The sequence below is a fragment of the Panthera onca genome, chromosome B4 (genome assembly GCF_046562875.1).
Source record: "Panthera onca isolate mPanOnc1 chromosome B4, mPanOnc1 haplotype 2, whole genome shotgun sequence".
Taxonomy (NCBI): Eukaryota; Metazoa; Chordata; class Mammalia; order Carnivora; family Felidae; genus Panthera; species Panthera onca.
Window position 1 is genome coordinate 94,785,086 of NC_138345.1, and position 16,310 is coordinate 94,801,395.

The window sequence follows — 16,310 nt, forward strand, 5'->3', positions numbered from 1 at the left end:
TTTTCAGCACTAACTTTATGCTTTTTAGCAACTGCCTGGGTACCTGAATGATCATGTATCTGAAAATGGCTTTTAAAAGAGTTCCTAATAACCAAAGAGCAAAAATGTTTAATTGCACACAGATGATAAAAGCAAAATATTGCAACAACTTTTATAATGCTCGGTTGCTTTTCTTGGGTGTCATCCCTGACAACTGCCAAAAAAGATAAGATTTTACGTTTTAATTTTCAAAACAGAATACTCTGGAGCTAAAGCAATAAGAAGAAAGTCACATTCCCTTCTTTTTCTGACAGGCAGATTATACATAAAGCTATATTATTGACTTCTATATCAACTGTATCTACTCTGAGGATAAGCAGAAAAGGGAACGTTGTTCCAATTTTTTTAGAAAATATGTTCTTAAGAAATCTTTTAATGAAAACATGAAATTCCTACCCCTTCAGAGATTCTACGGGCTTTAAATGTGCAAGACCTCAGATTTCCTTTTCAAGTTCGCAGACACTCAAAGGTCAAACCTAAACGTGCGCATTTCAGGGAAGATGGAAGGAACCTTTCCTATTTCTCTGCCCACGTGACTTGCCTTCCAAGAGAGCTTTTTTGGCCCTCTGTATTTTGCCCCCAAGTTCAATGGCTTTTCACAGCCTGGCATGCCTTTCTGCAGCGTCAGAGATGGTCCCCTCCACTCTCCATTAGATACTGCCAGCCCACAGGCTGCCCTCAGCCCTTACGTGAGTCTTTTTGTGGCTTCATTGCTTTTTTTTCAACATTATCTTTTTCTTTTCTTGCTGTATTCAGAAAACAATGTGGTTTCCTTGTCTGTAAAACTGGAATTGTATCACTCTAAATACTTCCCAGAGCTGTTATGAAGAATGAATAAGGTCACAGATGTTAAAGCATCTTTGGAAACTTGAATGTGCCATCTAGGTGTTGGTTTGCCTGGTAATAGCATCCTGGTCACATTTTTTTTTTTTTTTTGCTCTCTTTTAAATTCATCCATCATGTAAGTTGCACTTTTCTAACTTCTGCCTATCTTTCGCTTTGCCCTTTTCATTGAGGTTTATACTATTTTCTCATAAATTGCCACTCAGAGTTGAAGTCTTCTCACCCAAATATACTAAATACCCTTCTGTCCTTTGTGGAAATCTACTATAAATCCTGTCTCCTCCAAGTTTGGCTAACAATTTTTTTTTTCTTTTAAATACTACATGCCACAACCTACTGTACCGTATAAGTTAATCTAAAATTATATTCCATTTTCAATATACTTTCTAACATTCTACCTATAATCCTTAGGTGTAGGCAAATGCACCAAAAAAAAAAAAAAGGCAAAATTTAAAGCACTAATCAAACAAGGCAATCACAAAATATCCTCACAAAACAGTTTAGATGCTTACAAATTCTGTTATTAGAAGTGATTCGTTAAGAATGCCCTCGGAAATAGGAATTCGGAACAGAAGAAATGGTTTCTTTAAATAGGATTCTTTTTTTTTTTCATGTTTATGTATTTATTTTGAGAAGAGAGAGCATGTGAGCACAAGCAGGGGAGGGTCAGAGAGAGGGAGAGAGAGAATCCCAAACAGCCTCCGCACTGTCAGCACAGAACCCGATGTGGAGCTAAAATTTACGAATCGTGAGGTCATGACCTGCTGAAATTGAGAGGTGGACGCCTAACCACCTGAGCCATCCAGGTGCCCCAGTAAGATTCTTTTATTTTTGATCTACCAAAGAGAGGCACGTGTATTTAGAGTCATGTGTGATCACTTATCTATTTTACTATCAGTGTATATGAAGAACCATTAGCAAAGCACTAAGGAAAGGACCAGTAGTCAGGGCATTTCTTTTCCAAAGTTATATGACTCCTAGTTCTTTTTCTTGGAGAATCTTAAGGCTTACAGCAGAGTTCCCCCCCAAATTAGTGGTTCTTAAATAGCCCATAAGGACTAATATGGTATGAAACAACAAGGAAAACTTTAAACTCAGGCTTTTACTGATTACATTTTTCTTCTTAAAAAACACTTACATTAATAAGAGAAACTAGAGAGAATTGTAATGGATTCAAGGCGGTGTGGGACTGGGGAAAGTTGCCAGATGTCGTTTTTTCTATGAGGAGTTTATTTGAAACTACTGTGCAAAGTATAAATAAATTGACTCATTCTTCTTCTTTGTTCTCATCTTTGTTTGGAGTTCCTCAACTTCTTTTAAGCCTATTTATCCTGCATATGCTTTAGAGGTTACTGCATTCCAGGAATTTGGGACCAGCCACTCCATAACTTCTCAGGGGACAACGTCTTCTCTTTGCCACTTGGAAACATTTCCCAGACCACGTGGGAAGGGAGGGGATGCTTCTGATGAGACGCGAGTGGACAGACAGTAGCCTTTTAAACAAATTGTTTTAGCAATCATAATTTACATATTCATAAATTATGAATTCATGGATGAAAGCATGGCTCTTGTCAGCTTATGAACACAAATGTTGAACGACACAAGTGGACTTCAGGGGCCCAGGGGCCACACCTTGAGAACTGCTACTTCAGATCAGGGTTTGAGCTGGGTGTGGGAAAGGTTGGGGGGCTGAGGGGAAGGGGGAGCAGACTGGTAAAGTTACTGGTTAATCCAGACTCCTCACTTATGACCTAAAACTCCGTTCATGACCTGGCATCTCTTCTGCTTGCCTTCTATGTTCCAGCATCCTTGGTCTGATAATGCATTTACTCACTGACTCAGTAAATATTGACTGAGCACCTACTGTGTACCTGACACAGAGCTGACTTTGTCGGGCCTTATGCCTGCTTTTTCATCTCCTTGGACCACTCCTTCCTAGATTCTCTGCTTGGTTATCTTCCCCTCAACCTTTAGGTCTCAGCTTTAAACACACCCCTACGATAGGGCCAGACCCTTTCTGACCACCCAAGGAAAAAGTGTCCTTTTATAATTATTCCTGTCATCAATCCATTTGTTTAATTCAGCACATTGAGGACACTTGTTATAATATAATGCTTGTGACTGCCTGCCTTTCCCAGGCATATGGAGAATTCCCTTTGGGCAGAGTCTTTGTCTGTCTTGTTCTTCTTGCTTGGTTAAAAGTTTCAACAAATATTTATTGAATGAATGGATGAAGGAAGGAAGGAAGGAATCTTTGTAGCTGTTCAGTAAATACTGCCATGTGAATAAGTACTCTAAGCAAGTGCTTCTAAACATGTTCTTGTTGGATGCCTCAAATATCTTGGAAAGAAGGGAGGACAAGAAAAGAGAAAAAAAGGGCAAAGGGATAAAGATTGATTTTGAACAGAAAGAGGTGAGAGGGGGGGCGTCTGGGTGGCTCAGTCGGTTAAGCGTCCGACTTCAGCTCAGGTCACGATCTCGCGGTCTGTGAGTTCGAGCCCCGCGTCGGGCCCGGTGCTGACAGCTCAGAGCCTGGAGCCTGCTTCGGATTCTGTGTCTCCCTCTCTCTCTGCCCCTCCCCCGTTCATGCTCTGTCTCTCTCTGTCTCAAAAATAAATAAACGTAAAAAAAAAAAAAATTAAAAAAAAAAAAAAAAAAAAAAAAAAGAAAGAGGTGAGAGGGAAGATAAAAGGAGGAAAGGAGAGAGGGGAGGAATTCCTATTCTTCAGTATGATGGTTCTCAGGTGCAGCATGGCATCTTCTGAGAACTTGCTAGAAATGTAAAGTCTAGGCCTTATCACAAGCTGAGGGATCAAAATGCCATGGTGGAGCCCAATAATCTTAATTAAATCCTGCAGCAGATACCATTTGTATTAAAGAGAGTTAATAATATCTTATTGTTCTTTCTCTTATAAATTTAAATTCTGAGCTCTTTGGTTACAAGAAGCTATGTAAGTGATTTAGAAAGTCTTGAACTATTTTAGAATGTGTCAAATAAGTAAATTGGTGATATAATATATAACAGTATATTTTATATAATATATGCATACTTATATATTATATAAAATCTATATTCTACTATGTATATTTATTTTTTTTTGTCTTTTTTTTTTTTATATATATATTTTTTTCAATGTTTATTTATTTTTGGGACAGAGAGAGACAGAGCATGAACGGGGGAGGGACAGAGAGAGAGGGAGACACAGAATCGGAAACAGGCTCCAGGCTCTGAGCCATCAGCCCAGAGCCTGACGCGGGGCTCGAACTCACGGACCGTGAGATCGTGACCTGGCTGAAGTCGGACGCTTAACCGACTGCGCCACCCAGGCGCCCCTCTACTATGTATATTTAGAACAAATTCGATATTTATAACTTCTCAATAAAAATAAAATGTGGATGCTAAAAGGAAAAAGAACCAACATGCAGCAAACTTAATAAGTATTAGATGATGGGTCAATTCTGCTCTTTTTCCTCCAAGGAAATAATTTTTTTTTATATTTATTTATTTTTGAGAGGGAGAGACAGAGCATGAGTGGGGGAGGGGCAGAGAGAGAGGGAGACACAGAATCTAAAGCAGGCTCCAGGCTCCGAACTGTCAGCACAGAGCCCGAGGTGGGGCTTGAACCCAAGAACCTCGAGATCATGACCTGAGCCAAAGTCCGATGCTTAACAGACTGAGCCACCCAGGCATCCCTCCAAGGAAGTACTTTTGTTATGCCACTCTCATGTGTGTACCCCCAGATATGGTTAAAAAGAAGAAGGCCTAGCAATCAGGCCTAAAAACGATTCTAAGATGGTGAATCCTTTCTAAGTTTTCATTTAAGCTGACTCAGTAGTAAATTATGACAGAAATGAAAACAGTTTTCACTAGCAGGTGTCATACATTTAAAGAGATGCGTTAAAATTTAAGGTAAGGTAATTGTGATAAGCGGTTGCTGCTGCTTTTTTTTTTTTTTTTAAAGGACCATGACTATCCTCTTTTGTGTTTAGAGGTACCATTTAGGGAGACTTATATTTCAAGGAATCTTTCTAGCTTCCTGGATCATAACCTTCCTAGGTCATAGATGTCCAGGAAAATGGAAATAATAAAGGCATTTGGGGAAGAGAGGTTGCAAGGATTAAATGAGAAGGTGCATGTTGTATGTATATCATGGTCCTTGAATAAAGGGCTCAACAAATGTTAGATACTATGATTATTAGTAGTAATAATAGTATATTATAAATACCAATACATCATGGATGCCCAGCACCCAGTGATGCTAGAGCATGACAAAGTCCGTGGATGAGAATGTCTGAGAACATCCGAATGATAATACATTATCACGCCTTTCCATCTTGTACCCAAGAGAAGCCCTTCAGTAGATGAGCACAAAAGACATTTAACACTGCTCTGGCTGGCGGTCATGCCAACATTTTTTTAAGTCCTGGAAGGGAGGGGTGGGAGTGCACCAGGCTTCACCGTCTCCCTCAGACACATCTCTAAGGTTTCCTGATATTTTTTCTACAACAGTTTCCACCCTCTTCTCCTCCCCTAGGTTTTTGTTTTTTTTTTAAATTTTTTTTCTTAAGTCTGGTGGAAAAGGACTTTGCATAGCTTTTGCCCCAGCTTTGTAACCATACACAGATGGATGACTTAAAATGATGTGACTGTAGACGAATCACCTTTCCAATCTCCAGTGCTTCCTCTCCATCTTCAGTCCTGCTTTTCACTCCCTCCCGCCCTCGGAAACCTGTCTGCTCACAAATGCGAGGAGTCAAGGTATGAAGGCCTCCTGGGTCTGTGATCTTAACATTGTTTTTTAGAAATGGGACTATGTGGATAATGTTGAGAAAAATTGATTTTACGTGTAAAAAAAACCCCACTGGATTTTGATTTTTCTTTAAAAAAATTAAAAGATGGAGGCTTGCTGGGCCCCCATTCTGCCTGCCTCTTCCCCACAGCTCTCCTTTCTCTGCTGGATGAAGCAGATGCCAGGCACGCTAGAGCCCCCTGGAGGTTGGGGCAAACAGTGATCGAAGTGGAAGATCAAAGGGTCTCATCATGTTTTTCAAAATGTAATGAAAAACCTGTTGGCTAGATTATAAGCCTTGTGAAGGGAAGAGTCATGTATCTCCATTAGCTAAGCCACATCTCCAGGTCGTGGGGACTTAATGCTACTTTATACTGACAGAGGAAACATTTATACCCCTACCACTAAACAAGGGCAGGACTAATTGTAAATCTGAAACCAAATGTCATTCTTCAGCTGCTCCAATGCCACCCTGGAACCTTTAGCATCACAGAATCCAAGAATACCTAGCACCTAAGCCTTAGGATAAACTAGTGTCCAATCAGCCCCTGTTCCAAATGGACAGACCCTGACCACTTCATGGAACATCTACTGCTTCTCAAATAATCAGGACCACCAGGGTCAAAACTCTTAGCAAAGGACACTCTTTTTGATATTCTCTCCACAGTTGTGTTGTTCTGGGCTGGACGTACAACAGCCTTGCAGAAGGGGGAGCAAACACAAATGTTCCCGGACACACAGATAAAGGGCAAGCACCTAGTAAAGCTATTGCACATGGGGTGTACTTATTGGTCCAGATCTATTAGGAATCCAAAACAGGGGCGCCTGGGTGGCTCAGTCAGCTGAGCATCCGACTTCAGCTCAGGTCATGATCTGAGCTCAGGTTCGTGAGTTCGAGCCCTGCGTGGGGCCTCTGCTGACAGCTGAGAGCCTGAAGCCTGCTTTGGATTCTGTGTCTCCCTGTCTCTCTCTGCCCCTCCCCCACTCGCACTCTGTCTCTGTCTCTCTCTCAAAAAATAAACATTAAAAAAAGAAAAAGAAAAAAGAAATCCAAAACAGAAGAGCTTTGAAGAAAAAGAGGTGCCTCCTTTCAGCGTTGTGGAGAGTAAGCGGGTGCAAACAATATGTAACTGGGGAAAGTTACAGAGAATTAAAGGACTTCATCTCTTGCAGAGCTTTTGATATCTTATCTTCAAAATTATCAAGTGACTCATCCACCAGTTCCGACTCTTGGTTTTACTGTTCTTTCTTGCAAATTCATCATCATTTCTCTGTTGTTCACATCATCATTTCTGTATTTGCTCTTCTCTTCCTCAGCTCCCACCTTCTCTGCCCCGGTCCTTGAACACGACAGACAGGTTTTAGTTCGTCGGAGCCTCTGGTCTATCCCTAACTCAGTAGCATCCTTGGATTCTGCCCTCTAAACCCTCCCCCTGCCTCTTTTATTTAAGAGACATAGAGAGCGATCAGGGAGGGGCAAAGAGAGAGAGGGAAACAGAGAATCCTAAGCAGGTTCCATGCTGTCAGTGCAGACCCCCAAAGTGGGGCTTGAACTCACCACCTGGAAGATCATGACCTGAACTGAAACCAAGAGTCAGATGATTAACCAACTGAGCCACCCAGGTGCCCCTACCCTCTAAAAGCCCTTAAGCAAACTACTTTTTATTTATTTTTATTTTATTTTATATATTTTATATATTATATTATATTATAATATATTTTATTATATATATTATTATATATTATTATATATTTTATATATTTATTTTATTTATTTTATTTATTTATTTTTATTTCAGACTTATACATTGTAAGAATTCCACAGAATGCTTCCATATATCTTTACCCAGACCCACGAATTCTGTTTGTTTTTTTATTTTAACATTCTGCCACATTTACTGTATTGTCTTCTTTCTCTCCGTATATACTGTTCTTACCTGAACCATTTCAGAGTTGGTGGTATAATCTCAGTATAGTTATCAAATTCAGAAAATTCAAATGTTGTTACAATCCTTTCATCTACACTCCATATTTCATTGTTGTTCATTGCCTCAATAACGTCCTTTTTAGCATGTTGTCAAGTGTCTTAATCTTCTTTAATCTGAAACAGTTCCTCAGCCTTTTCAAATAATCCTTATGACACTGACCTTTTTGAATGATACAGGCCAGTTATTTTCTCCATTTCAATGTTTCGTTATTTTTGAGAGAGAGAGGAAGAGAGAGAGAGAGCAGGGGAGGGGCAGAGAGAGGCGGATGTAGGATCTGACCTGGGCTCTGCGCTGACAGCAGAGAGGCCGACATGGGGCTTGAACTCACAAAATACGAGGTCATGACCTGAGCCAAAGATGGACGGTTAACTGACTGAGCCACCCATGAGGCCTTAGGTCAGTTATTTCTATTGTATTGTTCTCTGTTCGCATTTGTCAGATATTTCCATGTGATTAGATTCGGTTACATGGTTCCAGCCGAACTTTTCCCCCTCTCTTTCATTCAATGTCTGTTCTAATGAGCTGATTATTCAATTATTCTCCAAGGGATTGCAAACCTAATCGCACTTTATAATCAATGGGGAGATTTTTACACTTTCGGTGCTGTGGTCCTACTTTAGTAGTAAATGCTGATTCACTAGGGCTGAGGCAGAATTTCAGAATCTGTATCTTTTAAAATCTCCCCTGATGATTCTGAGGTCTGCAAGGCCAGGGCAAGAGCCACAGACTTCCTATCTCAATTAGCACATCCTTGCTTCTCCTTTGATGTCATTTCCCCCTTTCTTTGCCATTTTCCCCACTGCATCAACCCTTACCTGCTCAGGGAAACCGATGTGCCAGAGAAATGCTGGCATGTTAAAGAACCCATTTCAATGCACATGTTGTATTTCATGGTTGCATTTTTATGTGCACATCATTCATGTTGTGACAAAATATGAACATTGTCCTGTTTTTTTGTACACAAAATAGAAAGTAATGCAAATCATAATGGAAGGAAAAGAAAAATCGTTGAGATTTAAAAGCTGGAGGGCCTCAAGTAAATACAAACTATATTATGCTGTTGGCACATGACAATCCACTTTAGCTGGCAACCTAAGAAAATGACAGCTCTTTGTCAGAATTAAACTTGAATGATGCAAATTATAGATTAGGGTCTTTAGGAACACATCCCTTCCACAAAACATTACTCCCTAGGATGACCTTTCTGCACCATTTGCAGCCTCAGAATCTGCTTATATTTTATCCCATGCACACTAGAGAATCTAAGAGTTCTTCCTTGTTCAGGAGGAATGATTAGGGTTTTCTGTTTTCTGTTTTTGTTTTTTTGCTACATCTTTGCACTCCTCCTTCTGGGTACTTGCCTCAATAAAGGGGGAGTGTTGTCCTATCTTTAGTTCTGGCCACAGAATAGTGGTGGCAGTGGGGCACGTCCCCTCTATGCTATAAGTAACACAATAAAGGAGGTCAGGTCGCCCCAGACTTGATGGAGGTGTACGGAAGTGGGGATTTTCTGCCTTTGCCTTGTTACTTATTTGGAGGCTCACAGTGGGCTGTGATCTCTTTGAAGGCCAAATGGAAGGAAACACAGAACTGTTAAACCCAGAGCGGCACCACAATGGCTATTCATGAACTGAGGAAACGCGATCCCTCTCCCAGGCCCGAGCCAAGCCGGGGCAGGGTGGGGAGGGGAAGAAGGAGGTGTGCCTCCAGACAAGATTTATGGTTACTTAGCAGAATCAGCACCAATCCGGAACACTTTTTAATGCATGCCCAACATCTTATCCCCCTCAAAGCGTCTTCACTGTCAGCGTATCTGGTTCTTACAACTCCGTGAGGCAGGCAGGGCAGGGATAATGAAGCAGGAACAAGAAGTTGGTGTTGATTGCTACAGTTATTGAATCCTTATCTCCTGGAGCCAGTGTACTAAGCACTTTGGCTACTCAGATTTTAATCCTCACCCTGTGTTATAAGGCAGAGTAACCTTAGTCATCCTTATTTTGAAGTGGAAGCAATTATGACTGGAGTTGAGGAACCAGTAGATGCCACCACAGAGATTTAACCCAGGTTTCTCAGACACGGGACCCCTACTTTTTACCACTGTACCGCACCGTCTCCACCAAGGTCACATGGCTGAAAAGGGGTCCAGATTGGACGGCTCTTAAGAGTCCACTGCTCAGGGGCGCCTGGGTGGCTCAGTGGGTTAAGCTTAAGTCATGATCTTGTGGTTCTTGGGTTGGGGCCCCACTCGGGGCTCTGTGCTGACAGCTCTGTGAGCCTGGAGCCTGCTTTGGATTCTGTATCTCCCTCTCTCTCTGCGCCTCCCCAACTCGCACTCTGTTAACGTTAAAAAAAAAAAAAAAAAAAAAAAAAAGAGTGCACCTCCACTACTCAACAGACAGAAGCTGGTCAGATTTTGAAGCTAAAGTGAAGTCCAAGGCCCACCCTTTGGATGCCACTTCTTCACATTTGATTCTTCCCCCTGTGCCCCAAACCCCAACCGGGGTTTCCCTCCCCGCCCCCGTGTGCAGACCTACTTCCTGCTGCCCCCGGTCCTGCCAGTCTCACCTTGCCCATAGCAAATGGCTGGCATACGCAGGGCACACATCTGACACCTCCATCCAGCTTCATCTGCAATTGTGCCCGTGCACAGAGACGCAGTGTATCTTTATGTATCTTTATCTATATGGGGATGCCTGGCTGAGGGTGTGCCCGGGGGCTGGAACGCAGCCCGTGTTGTACCACCACGTCCTGTCACTCACGGTGGAACCGTGTGCCTGGCAACATCCTTTTTTAATTACCACAAAGACCCGGGTCTTGCAGCAGTTCCCTGTCTTCCCAGCCTCCACGTACCCACCCGGGCGCCATTCCTTACAGGATGTACGCTCTGTGAAGGAATAGCAGGAGGCTGTAATTAGATAAATTAATTTCCATTCCCTGACTATTTAGCTTTTATAGCACACTGCCCCACCCCACAAGGCACAAAAGTGCCATCAATTTTGGGAAACCAAGGCATCTAGAAGCCTGAGAGGGAGACATTGGTCAGGGACCAGATTTTTCTAGGTCAGTGTTTTGTTTTGTTTTGTTTTTAATGTTTATTTATTTTTGAGAGAGCACAAGTCAGGAAGGGCAGAGAGAAGGGGACAGAGGATCCAAAGTGGGCTCTGTGCTGATAGCAGTGAGCCAGATGTGGGGCTCAAACTCACAGACTGCAAGATAATGGCTTGAGCTGAAATTGGGCACTCAACCAACTGAGCCACCCAGGTGTCCCCTAGGTCAGTGGTTCTTGAACATCAAGTGCATCCATGTGACTTGGAGGGCTTGTTAAAACACAGATTGCTGGGCCCTCCCCACCAGAGTTTCTGAATCAGTAGGTCTAGGGTAGGGCCCAGTGGTTGCATTTCTCTCATCCAAGTACTAACCAGGCCCGACCCTGCTTAACTTCCGAGATCAGACGAGATCGGGTGCGTTCAGGGTGGTATGGCCGTAGACAAGTGGTTGCATTTCTAATGAGTTCTCAGTCTGGGGTCCATACTTTGAGAACAACCGGTTTAGGTATTTCCTAACTCATATGGTAGACTAGCTTCTTGTTTCACCAGCCTTGTCCTTGTGAAGACACACACAGCCACAAAATACTATCAATGGTGGAATAACAACAGCAGCTAACAGTAACTACACAGGATTTTTCAGCCCTACTCTAGGCACATGACTGGTGTTAGTTTATTTAATTCATGTCTAGGGTGAGGGAGAGAGAGCAAGGGAGAGGGAGAGAGTTAGTTTTCAAGCCAAGTATTGACCCAAATCTACAGCCTTCCAAAGACAGACCCCCTCACAATGGACAGGCAAGGATTTGAGGAAAGTGGGGAAAGGAGAAAAGTAAGGAAAATTCTCCTCCCAAAGAAACTAGGACAACTGTGCAGTAGCGTTACTAGTAATTATTTCAAACTATGTTCTCCTTGGCATTTATCTTCACTAAAATGAACTCTAGGTAAGAGAATAAAGTGACAAGGTATGGAGGTATGTGTATGGGTGTGTGAGCTCATCTTGTTCTGCTCTTTTCTAATCATTTGACCTCCAATCCTTGAGCTTTTAAGCCTAAGCTAGGCATATGCAAAATAATAATAATAATAACAATAGCAACAAGAATAATAAATACCATGGTAGACTGTTTAATGACCATAAGTTCCTGCCACCCGAGGTGTGTGGCCCTTTGCAATGTGACTTTCAGCTCTTCCTATCAAAAGAGGAGGTCTATTTTCCCTTCCTTCAATGCTGGCCTGGCTTGTGACTGCACTGATCAATAGAATGTGGCAGAAGTGATGTTGTGTGATTTCAGAACCCAGGCCTCAAGAGGCCCTTTGCCTTCTTACGAAACTTCCCTGAAGCATCATGTGAAGAAGTTGGGTAGCTTACTAGAGGAAGAGAGGCCAGATGGAGAAGAACCGAGTCACCCCTTCCTGCAGCCAGCCCTGACTGCTAGTCATGTAAAGAGAGGCTCTTGTCAATCTTCTAGCTCAGTTTACCCTCCAAGCTAAATGCAGCTTCAAGAGTGAGCGCAGGTGAAACCGGCAGAAGAATCACCCAACTAATCAACAAAATCACGAGAAATAGAAAACTGTCATTTTTTTACAAATTATTAAGATTTGGTTTGTTATACAGTGATGGAAAATAGATACAAGTACCCACCTCCCAGAGTATATGAAATTGCTTAGCATAGTTCCTGGCATACTAATCTTAGATATTATTTTTGTCTCTTAGATTCTTTTCTTTGCAGACTTTGTACAGTGTCTCTTCATGTTTCACTCCTTGTAACTCAGAGACTGGTGATGAAAGGGAAAGACACAAATACAAGCCACTTTCTCTTTGAAATGTTTTGGGTCATCTCCACCCCCGTTCCCAGCCCCATGTTCCAACCCCAATTCATTCTTTGATTGTGGATCTAGAACCCTGTGGTCATTGCATAAACACTAATTAGTAGTAATGACATACATAGCATTTCCAAGCATAAAATCTTAGTATTTTGGTTCTTGTTCTCTCTTCTCTAGATTTCTACTTCAGCTCAAGTGTTCTAAATTCTACCTAGTAGCTACATGTGACTGGGAACAAAAGGAATGACAGATAATTTCATTAGTTTCACTAATTAAAATAACAAGTAGGAACTAGTGACTATTTTTGGATGAAGATTCCATTTGAAAACACGGATTTCAGATCGTCATCAATAGTTTCAAACAGAGAGGGAGGCAAATCATAAGAGACACTTAAATACAGAGAACAAACTGAGGGTTGATGAGGAGACTGGGGGAAAGAGGAAAATGCCTGATGGGCATTGAGGAGGGCACTTGTTGGGATGAACACTGGGTGTTGTATGAAAGCGATAAATCGTGGGACATACTCTCGAAACGAAGAACACACTGTATACGCTGTATGTTAGCTAACTTGACAATAAATTATATCAGAAAATGCAAATTTTAGGTAAAGATTGAAATCACTTTCTAACTCTCCATCCCACCCAACGCAGTTCCTTTGTCTCCCTCTTTCCTACTCTCCTACCTCTTATTAGGTTACTCCTATTCTTCTTTAGGCTCAATTTAGATATTCCCTTCACAGGAAGACACTCCCTGAAACCTTCACACCAGTTAGGAACCTTGCTTTTGAATTCCATAAGAGCCTGTGTATATTTCCATTTCCTTCAACCCCACACAGCAGATGGTGAGTTCCTTCAGGGCAACAGTTTTGCCATTCATCTTTGTGTCTCAGTGGAAAATAGCAATGAGAGCTATTATTTCCTAAATGCTTGCTAAGGACCAAGTGCTATAGTAAGCATTTTGCATGTATTGTCTCCCCCAACCCTTGCAGCAGCCCTCAGAGCTGGGAGTTCCTTCTTATAGGCGAGGAAACTGAGGCTTAGAGAATTTAAGTAACTTGCCAGGTCACTGGCTAGTAAGAAGCAGAGTTAGGGCTTTGATCTCAAAGACTCAACCACTCTGTTCTGACACTAGTTAGGTCCTCAAAAAATGTTCTTTGAGTTGATGAGCATTTTCCAAAGCTATTGAATTGCATGGCCATCAATGCCTCTTCCCCTTTCTTCTAATTTTTTTTGGTGGGGAATCGAAGGGTGATTAAGAGATGAAACGGGGGGAATTAGAAGGGAGAAAAAGGAACTGAAAATTAGTTCCTGAATGAAACAATATATGTATTATTATGTATTAAACATACTAAACTCTAGACACATGCAAACTTAAAAACACTAAAATGAAATGTGCAATAAAAATGTGCATGGCTATTCAACATGACCATCGTATCTGGACACGGACAGTAGATGGGTCATTTGCTACCCATGTAGTCAACAATTCCATCCACTTCCATACCATTTCAATTGATTCATTTCCCCAGAATTCCATTCCATTTTCCCTATTCTATTTTCCTGCACTGTGCTCTACTCCACTCCACTCCTCTCCATTCCATTTCATTCCAGTCCAGTCCACTCTTCTCCACTTCACTCCATTTCATACCATTCCTCTTCAGGCCACCCCCCTGCACTTCATGCTGTTCCACTTCCCTCCCCTCTCCATCTTGCTCCACTCCATTCCACATCTTTCTTTTCCTTTCCTTTCTACAAAAACTCTATAACATATTGAGCACTATGTTCAGATGCTGGAGACTCAAAGCTGAATAAATATGGTCCTTATCCTTACATTCGGATTTTTCCCATCACCACCTGATAATATACCACCCCAATTCACAGCCCAACTGTACTGTCAATCCAAAATCACCACAGACCAGTTGCTATCTGATAAAAAACAAAACAAAACAAAACAAAAAACCAAAAAAAAAAACCCCAAAAAACAAAACAAAAAAACCCAGTGGACACACCAAGATTTTCCTTTTACAGAATTCCAAGCAATCAAGTCAAATGATATCTAGGTATAGAGATAGAGTATCTTTCAAAATTACTTTCAAAGGACAAGCATTTTACCTTCCACGTGACTTTTCCTTTCAAAATACCTAACTACAGCTGTTTGTAATTGACTGTTATAAGGTAAATGCTCATGCTAAATCAAATGATGATCTAGCAGAGATGTCTTGACTAAAGCATTACAGTCATGGAAAACTGCAGTTTTAGAAACTGCCTTTGGAAGGAGCATAGCTTTTAGAACTTCAACTTCCCAAGACATAGTTAAGATTTTGCCTGTGCTTCAAGGAAAAACTAGGGGATGAGTCATGACTTGATGACTACTGGATACGTAGTCATTCTGGTGCCCCATCTGGGAGCTCACAAACATTGCGGAGGATTTCGCTTTAGAAAAAGACCAAGGGGGCGCCTGGGTGACTCAGTCAGTTAAGCATCCAACTGAACTTCAGTTCAGGTCATAATCTCATGGTTCATGAGCTCGAGCCCCAGGTTCATGAGTTCAAGCCCCACATCGGGTCTCTGCTGTCAGCAGGGAGCCTGCTTCAGATCCTCTGTCTCCCCTCTCCCTTAGCTCCTCCCTGACTTGTGCTCTCTCTCTCTCTCAAAAATGAATAAACATTAAAAGAAAAAAAAGGAAAAAGACTAAGAAACAATAACAATAAAAAAACCCCAAAATACACCCCTGCAGTGCATTTACCAAGACCAGAGACTGCAAATCCACTTATGGGGCTGGATCAGTTGAGCTCTATAACACAGGGCTGGGTTGACCCAAGGGCAAGGGTGCCTGCAGCAAAGCTCTGGATGTTCTTGATTCATCACAGTAGAGCCTGGCTGCCTCTAGGAGCTCTTTCTGTGTTTGTTTCACAATGGCCCAATGTGGGAAAAAAATGGGAAAATGTTTTTTGCTAAAAGACAATCCTTGAGTGTGCAGGCAGGTATGTTTTTATTACAGTTTTATTCAGCTTGTTTCTTAGTTGACATACTTAATGTATTATATGATATATATATATATATATATATATATATATATATATATATATCAGTACAGTATGGGCTTATTTCCTTTTCTGAACGGGTATATGTGTATATAAGATATCCTATATATTCTTAAAATATACACTTAATTTTTGGTGTATTAGTTGTGTAAAAAAATTACATGTACACATGTATTTTCAGATGTACGTGGATACTCTTACAAACTGATGTTTTGGCTGAGACACATTCAGCAGAGACAAGAAGGTGCTCCGCCAAGAGACATTCAATTTCAAAACTAAGTGGCAAATCTCACTGGCATCAGTGGGTGGCAGGGCTTAGGAGTTAGAGATTTAGAGAGAGCACAGCACCAGTTCATGATGGCAACCTCGAGTGCCAGCTCTCCTGCTCTCATTTCCTGTTTTCCTTCCCCACTTTCCAAGCCCAGACAGGTCTGAAACCACAATGATCAAACTAGGAGAGATGGGTAAAAAGCTAGGTGGGACGTGGGAAGTTTTGGACAGGTTCCCTTTCCCTATGTCAAGCCCAAAGGGATGGGGTGAAGGGAGAGGACAAGCTAAGATTTATGTTGAATTTAGACTTTGGGTTACTTCCTGAATTGGATAATCCTTGCTAATGGGTTGAGAGTGAGTGTTGAGTTTTAAAGAGATAACCAAGAGCATCCAGAAAAGTCATGAGGCCTTCCTAAATTCTGTTCAGAGGCAAGGGAAGCACTGGCTTGTAGGGAAGATTTAGAGTAAAGGAAGG

The 16,310-nt window shown here is 41.6% G+C and overlaps 1 protein-coding gene across 2 annotated transcripts in view; it reads right to left on the minus strand.

The window, feature by feature from the left end:
* Positions 1-16,310, minus strand: part of PTPRB (protein tyrosine phosphatase receptor type B) — a 115,203-nt gene that overhangs the window by 86,642 nt on the left and 12,251 nt on the right. The window lies entirely within an intron of this gene.